Here is an 18,656-nt window from a genome sequence, read left to right as displayed (position 1 = left end):
CCCACAGCTTGGAAAGTGGATGCTCTTTCTTTCAATTGGAGCAATCTTCATGTGTATGCCTTTCCACCTCTGCCTCTCCTCCCAAAGGTACTTCTAAAGGTCAGACAGGACAAGCCAAGGATGATTTTAATAGCTCCAGATTGGCCTCGACAGCACTGGTACCCATTACTGAGAAGTCTGGCACGGAAGCCTCCATGGCCTTTGCCTTCGATTCCACACCTGTTGTCACAGGAGGACAGCCATTTGCTCAATGTCAAACTTCACTCTCTTCACCTAACAGCCTGGCATATTCTGTTTTGAACCATAGAGGGTCTCAACTTCCACAACAAGTTTTGAATGTGATTTTGGAAGCTAGAAGGCCTAGTACAAGGAAAGTGTACGAGATAAATGGAAGAGATTTTTATTTTGGAGTGCAGCAAAAGATTTTGATGTTTCTGAGCCTAATTTGAGTGTGGCTCTTCAATATCTTACTGAGTTACTGGACAAAGGTTTGTCTTTCTCTTCTATTAAGGTTCATGCTGCAGCAATTTCGCTCACTATGATTGTGACCCACCATTGTTTTCTCATCCTTTGTTCAAGCAATTTCTTAGAGGGGCAAAGAATATAAGACCCCACGAAGAGCTCCTACTCCTGCTTGGGATCTCAATTTTGTGTTGGAGAAACTCACTCTACAACCTTTTGAGCCTGCAGCTACTTCTGAGTTGAAATATTTGTCATGGAAGACTGCTTTTTTGTTGGCAATTACCTCTGCAAGAAGGGTTTCTGAATTGCAGGCCCTTATGGCGGTTGAGCCTTTCTTGATTTTCCATAAGGATAGGGTATCATTACGCACTAATCCTTCCTTTATGCCTAAGGTGGTTTCTAGTGTGGCTTTAAACCAAACTATTCATTTGCCTACTTTTTATGCAAATCCCCAAAATAAAGGGGAAAAGATTTTGCACACTTTAGATGTACACAGGCAGTTGCGATATTATTTGGACAGAACTAAAGGGTTCAGGCAGTCTCAGCAGTTGTTTGTTTCTTTTGCTTTGAGTTCTCAGGGCAAGCCTGTGTCAAAACAAACTATTTCTAAGTGGATTGGGTTTTGCATTGCTTTCTGTTATTCCCATCATGGCAAGGAGATTCCAGCTGGGATTAGGCCTCATTCCACTAGGGCTACTGCCACTTCAACAGCTTTTTTGAGGGGAGTGGCTACCAAGGATATTTTGGAGGCAGCTACTTGGAGTTCAGTGCATACTTTCTCTAGGCATTATCACCTGCCACTTTACTCTAAATCCAGGGCTGGTTTTGCCACTGCTGTTTTGCAGGGCATCTTGGCAGCTCCTGCTTCCTTGTAGTTAGCCATCCTCCCTTACCTCTGCTTTGGGATTCTACCCAAGTGTAAGGACTGCAGCAATGTGAGATGAAGAACATAGTACAGTTTTGTATCTACCATAAATGTAGATGTTCGAAGATCCACATTGCTGCAGTCCAATTTACCCTCCCTCCTTCCCCTCTGTAGTTAGAGGTGGTTGTGTGGGTTGGGTTGTACATATTGTGTATTTTGTATATATTGTACATATAGTTAGTGCAAGGGTGGTGGGTTGGTTGTTTGCTGTCTTTTGGTTTTGACCTTTATTTTTAGGGTCTTCTGACATCTGGGGCAAGAAAAGACTGAGGATATGACGTCGGTCATGCGCATTTGTACCCTGACGTCCTGATGTCAGTCAAATGCGCCTTGACCGACGTCAGACTTATACTTTGATATTCGGGCCGACCGAGGACAGCGGACTACCCAAGTGTAAGGACTGCAGCAATGTGGATCTTCGAACATCTACATTTATGGTAGGTACAAAACTGTACTTTCAGTGATTCAGTAATGTATGATTCACCAGAATGGGATCATCATTTATTGAGTCAACTGTGCAGGTCAACTTTTAAGAATTGAATCCTATATGTACGTTAATACGTATATACACCTAGGTGTATACATGTAGGTGTTTGTGCCTGTATGTATTTATCCTGTTTTCAGATCTGTGTCACTGGGTCCTAGAATGGTAGACAGGTTCCATCAATCTTCATGTGGGATTTACATTTCTGCAGCCAAATCTGTTATGTGTTTTGATGCTAAATGTTTTATGTATGACATGAGAAGCTTACATCTACAGTGGCAATCTTCATGTAATGTTCCCTCCCTGGGGAGAGGAGAGGGCTCCACATCAGCCAGATGGAGCTACATATTGTCCTTCTAAGGAGAAATGACTCCAGGCACCCTCTTATTTCCTTGCTTGACAGTCCCTCGTATAGTTAGGTAAGAAAGGAGACTTTTGATTGTACCCCCGTCCCCCTTGCAGACAGACAGCACATGCCTACAAGAGGGCCATAGACAGGGATATTTCTTTTCTGGAGTTGTGGATTTGATAGTTATGCCTAAATAACTTGTTTCAGAAGTGAGACGCCCCAGAGTTCATTCTGCTTGCTAACTAGGAGAGTTAGGTTCTTTCCCTTTTGTTCAATATGCGGTATGTCAAGGGGAAGCTCACAATGGATTTAATCTCCATTCCCCGTCAAAAGATAATTTTCCCTCTATTAACATTAATTCCCTACCACATTGTAAAATTCAGGAAAGATGGCCTCAAACTAATTTTTATTGCCACCTAGTAAGGGAGAAGGGTAGACCCCCTGGAGATGCAGGAAACTGTGTTGGTACTAGCTGCTGTTCTCCATAACTAGAGAAAACGTCTGACTGTAGCTTAGTACTTGACTTCTGCTGAAGATGCTTTTACATTCATTGTATGAGTAAGCCACTTGAAATAGTATTCCTTATTGAGGGAATTTTACTGAAGGTGGACTTATTCCCTTCTAGACTCTCTTCCAGATATTTTTGGATGCCTTCCAGTGAGCATAGCTTCTCCTTGTCTGCTGTTGATAAGTAAAAAAAAAAAAAAAAAAAAAGGTGATTGGTTATCCGTTTGCTGTCCGTCTGAGTACTTCAGGCAAATTCCAGAGAATGATAATAACCCAGAATTGAAACTCCTTTTCAGTATATTTCTGAGTGAGTTCTAACTGGCTTCCCTCCAAAACTGTGAGTGTTTTTTGGCTGACCTTCATAAGTGCAATGAAAAAAAAAAAACACTACAGAGATCAACAGTCACAGTAACAGAACACTAGAAAAGGCATTTTTGCAAGAGGGAAAGGCTGTCCTTCCATACCCCTTGTCCCACCATCTTGCACATGCCAGCTCGGAGATCACTGTATTAGGGAAAAGTAAAGTCTGAGGGATACTGCAGTATTTATCTTTAAATACAATTCTTGATATATATGCACACTAATGCTCATACAACTGTGCCATTCACTAGTGTGTCAAATACAGTTGAGTGACTTTCATTCTAATTATTATCAGTTGTAACTGAAATTGCTGTTTTTCACTGCATTCTTTTCTGTATAATCTACCTTGGTACTTTTTCTAAGGTCCTTGATATCTTATTTTAAGCATGTTACTTTAATGTCTCATTTGTAATACAACATACATTTCAAATGTTGCATCTGAATAATCTTTTTCCATTTATTCTTGAAAATACTCTATGCTTGCTTGTACAAAAGTAACTGCTGGTCAGCTTCAGCAGTTTGGCTATCATTCCCTTCCAATTTGCATATGATACTGAAAGTTTAGATGTTAGCACTTATCTTAATGCTGGATGTACCGCTAGCAGTACCCTTGTCTTACTTATTTTACCTCAGATAACATTTAAAAATTCATCCCCTCACAGAGAGCACAGCTGCTTAGTATTAGTGAAACCTAAGTGGCTCCAGTTAAACTCAGCCTTGTCCTTCTACTTGGATTTTTGATTTGAACATTATTCAGTCAGAACTTTTTCTCATTCTTTTGCCTCAAGAGTTCTGACTAACAAATGCTGTCGCTTTCTTATGGTCTGCATTTCTTATCTGTAGAAACAAGCTTCAGTATACTGATTACAGCTTGGGTGTCCCTTCCAGATGAACTAAAAGAAATCAACTCGTCAAGTTTAAACTCACTTCAAAAAGTACCTGTTGAAAGATGAAACCTGTAATTACTTCCCAGCTACAAGTATCACTGAGGCTGTCATCTCACTTTTCATCAAAGAACAGTTAACGTTTACCTCAGCTTAATGCAGCTTTTTGTATGCTTTACTGGAAAAATGGTTGCATACTGCACACAGCATTCCTCATTGCTGTCCTGAAAACAATTGCATTTGTTTTAATATAGTACCAGTTCTTTACGCTCCCAGGCAATAAGGAGAAGATATTCCTGAACACCTTCTGAATGAAAGTCTATTCCTTAACCACCTTTTCATTTCTTGCAGTTAACATATAATTAAGTGCCAGTGTGAGGTACTTAAGTAAATTGGGGTCACAGCAGCTGATAACCCAGGAAAAACAGTCAAGGATAAAAAGGCAGAGATAACCCAGATAGCATTTAGAGTAGTCAAGTATGCAGTAAAATATAGGTATTCAGATGGCATCCACAGAGGGGGATCCTGGGAGGGGGGTACTGTTGTAAAACAAAGCCGCAGATGCAAAACTCTGCAAGATGCTAATGATGAAAGAGGTGCTGCAGTTTGGAAAAAAGTAAAACACTCCACAGGAACAGCAAGCTGTTCCACTTCCTGCCAGTTGGCTCTCACTGCTGGGGAATGGATGCGTTAATAGGGCTTTCTAGGCTGGAATGGAATGAATGGGTTTTAAGGCTTTAGCCTAACATGGGAATTTCCATCCCACATCACCATGGAACGATTAGGTAGACTAGGTGCTGGTAACGGAGGCATTGTCTGAGATCTTGTGGTGGTGGTGGTGGGAGGGAGTTATAATGGAAGACTGAAATCATCTAGAAGCAGACTGCTTCCAGACCAGAGAGAAAGAGATTGAAATAGGAAAAGTAATAGACTTGAAAGGATGCATTAGACAAGTGCAAGAAGGTACAAAGAAGTGTGAAATACTGAACATTTTAATAAGCAAGGATAAAGTAGTTCAAGACCTAGCAGTGAAAATGCTCATAGCCATTGGCGGCCATTCAGCAGTCTAGTCCATCATGGATGAGGCAGAAAACAGGCATGCAAACAAAATCAAATTACGGACTTATTAAAAATTAGGCTACATTAAGGCAGGAGAATTTTCTGAAAACAAAATGGGAGATTGGAGCAAGTGTAGTGGACATACAACCTGATAATAAACAGGAACAAGCAAACACCCATGGAGAGCAAGGCAGGGAGAAGAAAGATGCCAGTATAATTTGTCACTGAGCTTAAGGGAATGACGAAGCTAATACAGGGATGGAAAGGTAATAAAGTCAAAGGCAAACCAAAAGAAAGGATCTAATAAGAGAAGGTCTCTCTTGTACCAACAGGACTGATGCCAGTCGTGCCACAGACATTAGAACTGTTTGGAGGATAACCTTGCCAGACATTCTTGCCCCCTCCCCCCATTCCATTGTACACCATGCTTTCAAAACTTTAATTTCTTCTTTGCTATGGTTTGCAAGTAATTGCAGGAAAAGAAAAACAGCTGTTAAGCTCCCTTTGGATTTTTTGCTTGTTTGTCATTGTTTTGAGAGGTTATTGTTGTGTAAGTATTCACAATATTTCTTTAATGTAATCTTTCCCTCTCTATCCCTTTCAGTCAGAAAGAGTCTTTCCTATATTTCCTGTCAGAAGACCGCTTTGGCTTTCTGTGCTGCTTTCCACAGGCCAACAGTCTTGTTATACCCCGTCACTATTCAGAAAGTATGCCAGTGATTGGCACATTCCACCTGTCTGCAAGTGAACTATTTATACTTTCATGTGCTCCATTTTTACGGAATTCAGTCAGGCTGCATGACACAGACATTGTAAAAAAGTCAGGGCACACCTACTGCAGGCCTTATGTGCTTCTCACTGATGTTTAGTACCAACCCTTTCTTAGACAGTTTTAGAACTCCTGCCGTGCAAGGACCTTTAGCTTGTTCCCTTACCCCAATCAAGAATTTATCATATTTGGTTTCTAAAAAGGATTTTTCTCTTCCTCCTCATCCTTTAATCATGTCAGATGCCTTTGTTCTTAAAGTTGTTGTGAAGGAGTCTGTTTCTGGTTCAGTGGAATTGGCAAAATTTTCAGCAGTAATGATTGTCATTCCATTGTTTCACTGGCCTCAGCTGTAGAGATTCACTACTTTGACTTGGGGCCTGTTACTCCTAGGTCTTTGATTCCACAGTCTATACTGATTTCCTGTGTCAAGGATGAGGCCATTTTGAAAGCACTGGGCTGTATGGAACTCTTTCCCCTTCCCCTGCGATCCAGATTCTTTGCTTGGAGTTGCTTTTTCCTCCTAAAGCAAGTAGCCATAGTTAAGGCCTAATACAGATCATTGAGCTGCTGATGCTTGTGATCCTGTGATCAACAATGGTATCACCCTAATGCAGCTTGTGTCTTTCTTTGTCTTCTGTGTTGCCAGTGCCAGAAGTGTTACATAGTCCTTTTTGACATCATCTATTTTGATGCCAGCTCCTCTGATGTTGGTTTTGTCAGCACTGATGTCAGGATTTTTAATACCACCTTTCTGGTGTACACAGTGCATTTTTCTTTCAGCAGTGGACATTCCAGCATCAATGCCCTTGATACCAGAAGGTATGTTACTACCTCACTCTGAAACCGGGGGAGCATAAGACCATTCAAGGAACAGTCTCAACAACAGGATCAAGGTTCCTTAGGCCTAGTACCATCCAACCCTTCCAGGTCTTCTTAACAGTCTACTATGTCTCTGATTCTGAGTCCTTGCCCAGAGATCCAAGAAGGCTGTGGCAGAAGCAGGTATATTTTGCTTTTACTCTTTGTTGACCAGGTTTGTTGTACTAGGCCAGTGCCTCTTTTCAGGGGAGACCCCGGGTGGTATTCATAGTGACTATGGGAAATTTGGTCAGGATGGCAGGGAACGTTCCCTACTATATTTTGATAAGTTCCATGGAATATTTTATGTTCACTTGAAGTACCACCATTTCAGTCAGATGGGGCCTTAGTTTAATGTATCATCTGTAGCAGATACAGACAAAAGGAAGGATTTGACAAACTTCATTTGGCGAGTACCTCTAGCTCATGCAGGAAGTGGTGGTTGGCCAACTTTTGCCATACCCTCTCACAGTGAATACTTAAAGAAAGAATAAAGGTTCATCCCACATTCTTTTTTGCTGGTATCTCCTTTAATGTCTTGAAGGATACCACTAAGGTTGCTTGGTATAACCCAGATACATTGGTACCAGTGCATAAGCAAGCAGACCATGTTGTTTGTCCCTAGAGTGAGTACTTCATTAGGGATAATGTCTACCAAACCAGCTGTCGTAGTCCTTGCTTTGGCAGTAAAAAGTATGTATGAAGAACATACTTGCACTGACCGTAAATTACCTTTCATGACTGCTTTGAGGGTCTCTTCTTTAAGACAGTTTTGTCAGCTTTTTCCTTTGGGAGACACCTGTTGGCTTCTAGACTAACTTGGTTCTTAAGGGGTACCATGCATGAACCCTCCACAGAGTACTACCCCCCTAAGATTATAGCTTTGTTCTTGAAAATTGGCAAGACTTCCCTTTGAATCAGCATGCAGACTTTATGTTGGCATTCACTTCATCTATGTGGATTACTTTTTAGAGCTGCACTCTATTTACTTTGCCATTTTCTGTAAATAAATGGTAGCATGTTGGCGTACTATCTAGAGCTTTAGCAGCTGGATCACTGATGTTGGATATGAACAGGCTAAAATCCCAAAACCTTCCTGAGGATGTCAAGTCTAAAATTCTTATTACTCCCTTGATAAGGAGTTGTCATTTGGTGTGTAATCTGATGAAGTAGTTCAAAGATGTGATGAGAAGGGGAAATGATACGCTGTCCCCTGATGTTACAGAAGTTATCCTTCCAACCATCAGCCATTTTATAGGAAACCATTTAAACAATCCCAATAAAAGTCCAGAAATCAACTATTCAAAAAGCAATGGCAGGGCAGTTCTTAAGAAAAGTCCCAGTCCAACAAATCCTTATTTTACTCTGTGGAAGCAGATCACAATGGATGGGTACTAGAAGTCATTCAAAATAGGTACATATGTGACAATGGGACTTTTTCCCTCCAAACTTAGGAGTTCCCATTCACCTTCAGAATCAAGCCCACTTCTTTCCTGCCATCATTTCTCATATGGTGCCCAAAGGCGTAATAGAATCTGTACCAGAGGATCAAGAAGGAAGAGGCTTCTATTTAAGAATATTTTTAGTGCCCAAAAATGAGGAAACCTGTAGGCCTATTCTAAACTTGCCTTCTTAAGTCTTGTCACCATTCCATAATTCATCTCTTTTTCCTTTAATTCTCACTCTGCATTTCTTGGTGACTGTAAACCCAAAAGATGCGTATCACCATACTGCTATTCACAGAAATTTCAGATGTTTTAAGGTTTTCTGTTTCTGGTTCAGATTTCATTTCATTTTGTTCTAACCACAGCCCCAAGGATATTCACAAAAGGGTCTAACACTATTGATTGTTTTTTGCAGGCTGCAAGGCATTCATGTAATTTTAGATGACTACCTTGGTTTTGCAGACTGTATTCAAAACTGCCAAGAACCTCTCCATTTTGTTAAAAATGTGTTTCATAGTCTAGGTGAATCATCTGTCATTCCTCCCCATAGAGTGAGAGTTCAGGAATGCCTGCTAGACGCTTTTCAAATGATGGCTTACCTACCACAGGAAAAAGTAACCTTTTACCAAGAATGGTTTATTGAGGTTTCTCATCAACCTTAACTACAAAAAGAATATCTTAGGATTTTGGATTACATGATTCCACTATTCTAAAGATCCCACTGGCTGGTTACACATGAGAAGAAATACGGTGGTTTCTCAAATATGCATGGACCCAGCCCCCTGTCTTTTCAAATCCCAGTGCTGAACTTTGTCCAGAAAGACTTCACTTGGGAGCACAGTTTCTAAGGGAATCAAGGTACAGGGTCTTTGGGAACATCATTCCCAAAGGAGGCACATAAGTATGAAGTAAAGGATTGCATTGATAAATGCTTTAGAGACTATGAACCATTTGTGGATTCCAGGACCTTTTGGTGATAATAGACAAGTCACTGTGATGTGATATATAAGCAAACAAGGAGGAACCAGGTCTTACCCCTATACAGATTAGCCATGATAGCTGGAATCATGCGATTCAGCATAGTCTATCTCATTAGGTTATTTACATTATGTCAGAGCAGAATACTATTGATTCAGTATCACTGGGTCACAGTCAGAATTTATTTCTGTGTGGCAGGAAACTGGTAGCAGGTAAGTTCATAGTGACTATTATGGTGGTAAATGTCCTGACATTACTAAAGTTATTATTTTAATCCATTTTTTGAGGAGTCTTCTTATTTTCTGTCACAACTAAACTGTATTCATCATACCAGAAAATTTTCGCATTTGCTACTTCCTTAGGAGGTAAGAACATCCTATTGTGTTCCACTGATATCACTGCACTGGCTGAATTTTACAAGCAGACTGCTGTCTTCACTTTGCTTATTCATTCAGACTAATGCCTAGTAATGCATGCCCATCACTCAATAATAGTCCATTTTGGCACTGTCTGTATGTCTCAGCTGTATAGTTATAGATCATATAAGACTGACATTTTTTTTAAAATGGTAATCTGTAACTCTGTGTCTGGTATTTCTGTATTCCAGAGAATCAAAGGCAACAAAGTGATTGCTTCTGTTATAATCCATCTGTATATCTCAGCTGCCTGGATACTTAATCTTAATGACTATCAGCAGCTATGGCAGAGGTATCTTCTATGGCAGAGTTGTCTTCTGCAGTTGTACATGTCTGGTAATTTGAACTCTCTTCTGGAGGACATCATAATCAGCAACATATCAGACTTTGAGTAAAATTAAATTTCTACCACTAAGTTAGTTGGGCCTACCTTGGCCTACCTTTGTAGCAGTCCCAGCACTTAGTTTGTGTGGCCCATTCTCGTATTGCTTATACACCTTAGTACTGTTAATATCTATTCAGTTAAGATACTTCTGGAATATGATCACCTATGCTGCAGACTGTAACGTGACTTACCACAATATTCAATGTCTCCTATCTATTCTTTTATATTTCCTCTTCAGTGTACTCCATTTATTCTACTTTATTTCTTTGTTTCTGTTTTCCCTGGTCTGTGATTCTTGCACCCTTTCCTGTGCATTGCTTACCCTCACATTCTGTCTTGCATTTTTTCTCATCCCTTACTATCCCTGCAGTTTTTATCTTTCCTTTTATCTAGACCTGATTTACATTTACTGGAACTAGTTTATTATAATCTAGAATTATGTTATGGCTGCCAGAAGTAAGAGAGTGTACTTAACTGATATTCTGAGTATGCTTTAACTACCCACTCCCCTAGTAAGTCTTTCTGTCTGGCTTGCTCCTTAGCTCTCCCTTCTCCAAGTACCTGATTGACTTATTTCCATTAATTCCAGATGTATTCCTTTATTAAGCAAGCCTGGCAGCTCCTTGGAAGGCAAAACATGATGGCTACCAGTTCCTGGAACAGGGGAGTAGGCAGTCTGTGTAGCTGGCAAGTGAATGTGAGGAGTCATCAGTCTGTGGTGTATGGACAAGGCCACTAACTAGGTGGTGCAGAGTGCAGTAACATCAGCACCCACATATCACATGCTAAGCAGTAGGCCACTCTTCCAGTTCTTTTTTTAGCGTTTGTTTGCAAATACTCCAGTCTCCATCAGAGGCCACCGAGGCAGTTTTTAATCACATACCTTTTACCCAGTATAGTAGATCTTACCAATGACCATGTCATATTTGCCCCCTCAGCTGATCTTCCTGAATATTTTTATTTGCATAATTTTTTTAATTGATTTACCTTGGCTTCCATATTTTCACTGTTCATGGTAGCTATTTACTTTTCATATGGCTTTCTGAAATATTTTGTGATATTCTGTGTATATTTTGCTAACACTGACAAAAGTTGGAATTGCATTGTTGATGACTGGTGCATTTATGTTATCTGTCTTGATGATTCTTGTGTACTGTACTAAATGTATTTGCACTGTTGTCTGTCACTGGTTCCCATTATGTCTTCTAAACAGAGTTAAGAATATGTGCTTTCTTGGTTTTTTTTACATTATTCTCCCTGGCCTCTGTTGCAAATGGTCCTTGCCCGTTCAGGCATTGTTGTTTATAAACCATATGTGTGCATACAAAAATCAGATGTTGATACCAAAGGCCCATTTCTCCTTTGTGGTTGTTTTCTTATTTTCATTTATATACTCAGTGTGTGCTTCCCTGATTCACTGTCCTGCATTAACAGTCATATCTGCAGACCATCTCCCTCAGACTTTCCCGAGGGTCTTTCATCCTTTCTCCATATCGTTTTGTATCATACCTGTCCCCCTAAACCTGTGGCATCATCACTTCTGTAGAGCCATTGGCAGGCATTGAAAACTGACTTGCAATTGGTATTGACCTGTAAGATACAGCAGTGGTTACCAGTTTTTCGTGTAAATTAGCTCCATTTACTGTCACCCTCTGTGGCTTGTTCTTCACTGTGTTTTACTACCTTTAGTCACATCCTAGATCTGCATAGCTTGCTCAGTTAACTTTTTATGCGGAACCATATTTGCTAAATTCTTAGTACTCCACATCTTAAGTCCTTTTCTGAATTAAAATCCTGGTTACCCAGCCAAATAATGTATCTAATGTGTTTGGCTTGAATGCCTTGGTTTGACTCTGTACTGCTTTAGGTTGTTTGTCCTGTTGGTTTCCAGATGAATTATTTTGTTTAGCAACAGTTCCATGCATTTTCTACAGCTGAAGTCAAGTATACAAATTATTTGTTGTCCGTTTGTGTTTTACTTTTGCAAAGGAGAATCCCATCTGCCTAATTTTCAGTAATTAGTATCTAATCTTCTTCTTGGAGTTCGTTATACATTTTGGTATTTTTTTTTATCTCAAGAATTCTAGTGCACATCTGTCAAGGTCTATTACCATGTATTAGACAAGATATTCCATTGTCCTTGTCTTCCAAGTAATGATTGGGTTTTATGGCTCATTGTACGAGCAGCTTTCCTGGCAGTATTTTTCCTTAAGTAGTAATAGTTGGTGTGATTGGGACTGCAACATCATGTGTTGAAGTGCAGGCTGGCCCCACTGGTCTTCTCCAGATTTATTAGTTTATGTCCAGCTTAGCTAAAATTGGTTTCCAGGAAAGGACAAAAGGCTAAAGCAGGAGCTACCAGCTCTTTTGAATTTGTCATGAATAGAGGACCAAATTATGGATATACCCTCATCATCCAGCAGGTAGTATAATAATGCTCCTTAAGGAGGTCATGGACTTGTCTCCTCTGTGTTGATGTTGTTGTGAGGTTGATTATTGGGTGACTTGAGTGTACAAGAGTCAGCAATGGAGACAGCATAAATGTACCAGTCATCAGGTGTGTTTAGGAATAATGACTGTTGCAAAAGAGCTTCTGTGAAATGAAGGGATTTAGGGTTTCCAAGGTGCTGTGTTTACTACCTGTAGATGATACATTGCACTTTGTGTTTCAGCTTGAGATCATGACCATTGTCCTTGCAATTGAACATGTCACTTGGGCAAGCCATTGCCTGGTCTTAATGAATGACCACCTCCAGTTAGAATCCCATGACCAGGAAGTAGTCTATTGCTTTAATCTAATAACCTTACATGTTTTAGTTAGTTTAATTAGAAGCTACAGAGGTTGGGTGCTTGTGATGCATATTAGTCATCAAGGCTTAGAATAAGTTCTTCATGGATTCTCTGGCTCTTTTGGCCCTCTGCCATGTACGTTAAGACTACTTTATTTTATGCAGGCCATGGTACTATGCTAAGTTCTATGATCCTAAAAAAAGCTGGCTGAAGGGCTTTTTATTTACAGTGGGACTAGGAACTTGCTTATACAGACACCTTTTTTTTCTTTCTGATGGTTCTTACCATTATCAGTGTGTCCACGTCTCCCCTAACTGATCAGCTGTCTAGACCTAAGCTTCCTGTCTTCTCCTTCATGATGTGGTAGTCTGCTTGGTAAAATGAGGTGGGAGGCAGAAAGTGGGAAAGCATCCATAGTATCACAAGTGCTTTTGTGGTAAAATTACAGTTTATGGTGCTGTTTTGTTTATGCCGTGGATCCCACATTTTGGGTGATGTATTCAGATGGATATTGCAAGCAACCCATCTCCATAGAGATGCATTCCTCCCCGGACTTGCCTGAACTAAAACTGACTGACACTTTTTTGTTCTGCTGTCCGTTTCATTCCCCAGGAGTATCATTAAAGAATCCTCAGCATGTCCCTGTCTCCTGCTTGCAAGATAGACAAATAGACATCTCTTCATCATTACTCTTCCACCTCACATTGGTTACTTCAGCATCTGGTCACAGATTTGAACAGGTCATCTAGGACATATTCAGGGCTTTAATCATGACATAAAGCAAACAAGCTGGTTGCAGGCTAGAGAGCTGGTAGTGTTACACCAGTTTGCTTGAGGACCAGCTTTTAATGGATAACCACTTTTTAGCATCCCAAACAGAACTTTCCCATTTGAGTGTTTGTAATTGTCCTGTAAGAGCTGCACAGCAAACTGACTGACTGCTTTTTTGTAAGTGGTGGGAGTCTGCTTCACAGCCTGCCACACCACTAGAAGGATTATATTTGCAGATGAATTAACTCTTTACTATGATATTTTGGGGCAAATCTTTCCTCATTCAGAGAGTGTTTCACTCCTGAAGCCTGAGAGTAGTCCAGAAGAATTTGTGCCAGAGTAGAACTTGTGTGAGTTTATAAATCCAGATTCTAATGATTTTTTTTCCTGTTTTTGATATGTTTGCATATACTTGGAGACTAGATCATTGTCCCACCAAGCTTTTGGGGTCCATTCATTCTCCAAGTCATTGCTTCCTTGCATAAGGATGTAGTATTACCCACTGTTTTGAATAAGCCCTTGGATGCATCCATGCTTTAGAAAGTTGATGCAAATACTTATGGTCATGAAAATTAAAAAAAAAAAAATATCTCTAATCTTCCACTTGTTGGGAAATTTCTTGAGAAGATCGCATATGTACAGCTTGATTCATACACGTGGAACGACATCATCAGTGATCCTTTCAGTTTAGGCATCAAATGGAGATGGCCACCACTAGGGACTTTGATATTCTAGTAGTAAAGAGCCAGCATTTATATGTATTTCAGATATCATTAGATCTCTTATCTGAATTTCACATGGTCAGCTATCACCCCTCTCAACTGCCCTTATTTTGAGGAATATTCCTATTTTCAGGCCTGATTTACCCCTGCACAAAATTTTGTGAATTCAGCTCATCACACTTGATTTTTGATTCTGTCTAGTACACAGTAATAACCACACCATATGATCAACTACAAGTGGCACCAGTGATTTTAAGAAAGAGAGCATGTATTACATCTCTCTTTTCAGAAGAAAAAAATAAGTGTGGTTGAATTTTGCAATGTAGTTTTAAAGTCTAAAGATTTTGCACTCTCTTTTTCAATGTGCTTATATTTCCATCTTTTTGTCACACTGTTTTTTTAAACAGTGTTTCTGAGTAGTATCCCACATTCTTAATGGAAAGAGTTATGTGCTGTTTGGTACTCAAATTGTATGCTAATTAGATGCCCAGATTTTTAGCTGGACTTACCTACTTTTCAAGGGCCTTTGTTTCTGTTTTTAGTATTTGCTTGTTGAGGGGTATGTCTGCTTTGTGATTCTGTTTGACATTTAAGCATTACTTTGGCATCACAGGAGTAGTGATGGATTGGTTTGCCTTATATCTCAAAGGGTGAAAAGTAGTTTGAGGGATTAACTCTTCCTCTTTCTACTCTTACCCATGGTTTACCGCATTTTGGGTCCCCTGTTGTTCGCCACAAATGTGCTTTCTTTCAGGACATTATTTGGAGACAAGGTCTGTATTATTATTGCTTTTCTGATTATATAGCTGTACCTATCCTTCATACAGGAGTCTGTACCACATACAGATTAACATCACACTTGCAATTAAATGTATCCATGATTGGATTATCTGCAGTCTGCTGAGTCTTGGCATCCCTAAGGCAGTTGCCTTGGATATTCATGCTACTTTATAGGATTTGTGTGCACCAGTTGTGTCCCTTAATATCACCTATATTGGTAGCAAACAAGAATTTATGTCGAAAGTGAATAATCAGACGTAATTGATGGTGATAAGTTGACACAGTTAACACTGATGACCAGGTGGCCTCTGCTACCAAATCTTCCTGTTTCCTCCCAGAGAACTTTTCCCTTTTTAAGTACCCATAGAACTCCTGGTTTTGGAGCATGGCATAGTTTCTGCTTCTATGAAGTACCCTATACATCAGGCCATGCCAGTAGCTGAGTTCCATGGCTGAACTATTGATGGAACAATCTTGAGACCAGCATATTATGCCAAGTTCTGCTAGTGTGCAGTGGCTGTCAGTTATATATCATATGATATTATCTCTACAGATTTAGTCCTGGTTTATCTAACCTTTCGTGAGTTAAATTCCCATACCCTCAGGATCAACTGGCTAATATCATCTGGCTTATGCCCTCTGCTTGTCCACCGTGGGACTGTTGGTGGTTCCAAAGATATGGTTAGAAACTTCTTGGAGTCATTCCTTTTCCTTATAGAGAGCTGAACCATTGGAAACGACTAACAAACTGAATAAAAAAGTCACCAATACTTTGTTTTTAAGCAATCACTCTAGACTAATCAGTTTGAGCTTTCATACGGAAACTAGTCTTTGATTGATAACCTTGGTGCTTGTTGTCTAATTCTGACTACATACCTTGTTTTTAATAATTAATATTAATGTTATATTTTAACTTATTTCCATTTAGTGTTTTAAATGTCTATTTCTAAACTGCTTAGGCATAGGTACTCCAATATGAATTTGAAGTAGAGGAGCACAGGATAGAATTAATAAAGGTTACCATGTGGTGTGCATTATCCGCGGTGGTGGTGCTGCGGTAGCATTGTCGCCTCACAGTAAGACGCTGTCTGGTTCGATTCTCAGCTAGAGCGTCTTCTGCGTGGAGACATGCGTGAATAGGCTACCTTCGTTGAAGGTTGTGTGTCAGGGCTGGTAACCCGGCACGTAAAATCAACTACCAATCATTAGCGGACCGGAGTTCCGCTGTGGCGACCCCTAACCGGGAAAAGCCGAAAGACACAACAACAACCATGTGGTGTGCATTGTATGTAACCGTTTTGAATTCAGAGATCACTCTAACGCTGTGATCTTCCTCAAAGACATGCAGCACCACTCTGGGCTGTCTCTGTGGCCATGCTAATGAGGTGTGCACCTTGTGGTAGCCTTTCGGAATTCAGAGTCCTCTCTGACAAGGTGCTCTTGCATAAAGACCTACAGTACCACTTTTGGCTGTCTCTGTGGTCATGCTGCATACTGATGAGTCAATTTAGGGGAGAGGCATATGCTAATTAACCAAGTGCTCTGTCTTCACTGGAACTGCCTCCAGGAAGGCCTCTATGAGCCACGTGATTTATAGTTTTACTCAGCTGTGTAGATTAGCACTTCCACTTCTCCCACAGCAGTAAGAAACATAGTCAAAAGGCCGTGTTCAGGTATTGCAGAAGAGGTAGGGTTGGGAAGTGTGGGAGTGAGAGAGTGTATATGTGGGGCTGCATGAGTGTGTGTCTGTGTGTGTTTGCCTGAGAAACAGAGCAAAGGAGGGAGTAAGGATATGAGGTAGGTGTGTATGTTTGAATGGGTGAGTGTAATCTGATGAATAGGGGGCTATGAGTGACCAATTGTGGGTTGAGGTGGCTGTCATATCTGCAGACACCCCTTGAGTAATTGGCATAGTCTACAACATCAGGTGGGATGTCCACTAGCCACCAGCGATAACTACTGTGGGGATGGAGGGAACTGCTAGCCCCCAAGGTTTACTCTATTAACAGTCATGCCTTAACAGCGCTTATTCACTACAAGAATCAGAAGCGGGAGGAAGATGGGTGAACACTGGCTTCCAGGGATACTCATTATGGACTGCCTTAAAGGCATATTAAATGACAGGTTCAGAGAACCACTAGACACCAGGAACTATTTATAATAAATAAAAATAAATAAGTAAAAATGATGAAAATAGGGGAAAGGGATTTATACTGTGAATTCTTGATACAAGTACCCTCTACATTAATGTTCTGCATTAACTGATAAGGTAGTGCAGCAGGTGATTTTTTTTTTTTTTTTTAATTCAACATGTTGAGAATTTTGGGTATTGTGCTGTTGTGCCTGCAGCATGTCATGCTGAATAGGGGAGGAAGATGGGACACATTAAGCACATTTTCCAACTCCTGTAAGCTTTGTTCTAGCATGCATTTACTGATCGATGTGATGTGTACAACTCAAAGGTCAGCGATTAATTACTGAGCTGTAGTAAATCTCTGAGTTACCAGAACAGGAGGAAAAGAAGACATCACTGGTGATCTGACAACAGGGACAGGTAATGGAGTAAGTGGTGTGTGTGTCTGTGTACTGACAGGGGCGGGGGTGCCTCTGCTTTCACACTGTGACTCCCAACACCTTCACCTACTGCAGGAACCACTGATGTAAGTAATACAATTCAGAGACATGTAAATTAGCCCGTAATGAGGTATTTCCTCATTGTAGGTAATTTGTCTCTGAATCTCAAATTCTGCATCATGGTAATGGGTACTTGCGACCCATTAGGGATTGTAATGAATATCTGTGACAGTTTGTATTTATATATTTACAGTTGTTTTCTCTGGTAGATTATAATTTTTGTCAGGAATTATTTTAGAACAGAATGAGTCCTGTACTTGAATTAAATATATTAAAAATTTGCCATGTCCTGTTTCTTGTTTTAGATGTCTGATTGTTATGCATTTAAAGTTTCTTATTTGATTTATGAGCTTCCACTGTATTTTCCTGTCTACCTTTTTGCAGTGCACCCAGAAGGAAGAAGCTGCAAATGCCAAGTAGGGAATGTACACTGATTGTTCTAGAAATGTGCTTCTGCTAGAGATCAAGTGGAAAGAAACCACAAACCCTTGCAAATCATGTTCAGAAAATCTTTAGACAAGACATTATTAAGATTGTAAAGAATGTTAGTTAATTTTCAGAAGTATTTCCTGAAAGTGGGAAGCAGCCCAAGCACAAACTACACATAAGTACATACATTAAGTAGCGCACATTTATCAGAGAAGAATGCTAACACTATCACCTTTACCAAATTCTTATGCAGCTAAAAATTAATGTATGATGCTCATAGCATATTTAAGTGAAATATTTAAGTTTTCAGACAGTCTCCTGTGATGTTTATAACCTGGTTTTGGTAGGAAGTGTTTTCATTCAAGGAGATTTCATGTACTCAACTGGTTAACTACTGCTCATTGTATGAAATTAGTGGCCACATAACTGGGTAGCATAAGAAAAGAAGACATTAAACCTGGGCAGTGTGTGTCTGCTTTGCATTTAAAAAAGTATGTAGTTGCATACACGCAGAACCACTTGCCTTGTAAGTCTGAGTGGGATATGTTGATGGAAATCCCTTACTAGTTCTTGTGTCATGGTCACTGGGACATTGGTATGCTTAGATATACTAGGTAGTGTAGATTAATTACACTAATCATATTCACAG

General features: G+C 40.1%; 1 protein-coding gene across 2 annotated transcripts in view; it reads left to right on the top strand.

Moving 5' to 3' along the window:
• Positions 1-18,656, top strand: part of ACSL3 (acyl-CoA synthetase long chain family member 3) — a 943,201-nt gene that overhangs the window by 750,804 nt on the left and 173,741 nt on the right. The gene's annotated exons all lie outside the window — the stretch shown is intronic.

This window comes from Protopterus annectens, chromosome 4.part1, assembly GCF_019279795.1.
Source record: "Protopterus annectens isolate FY-2018-M chromosome 4.part1, PAN1.0, whole genome shotgun sequence".
Taxonomy (NCBI): Eukaryota; Metazoa; Chordata; order Ceratodontiformes; family Protopteridae; genus Protopterus; species Protopterus annectens.
Note: the sequence above shows the minus strand (reverse complement) of the source record. Positions and strands in the feature narration are given on the sequence as shown.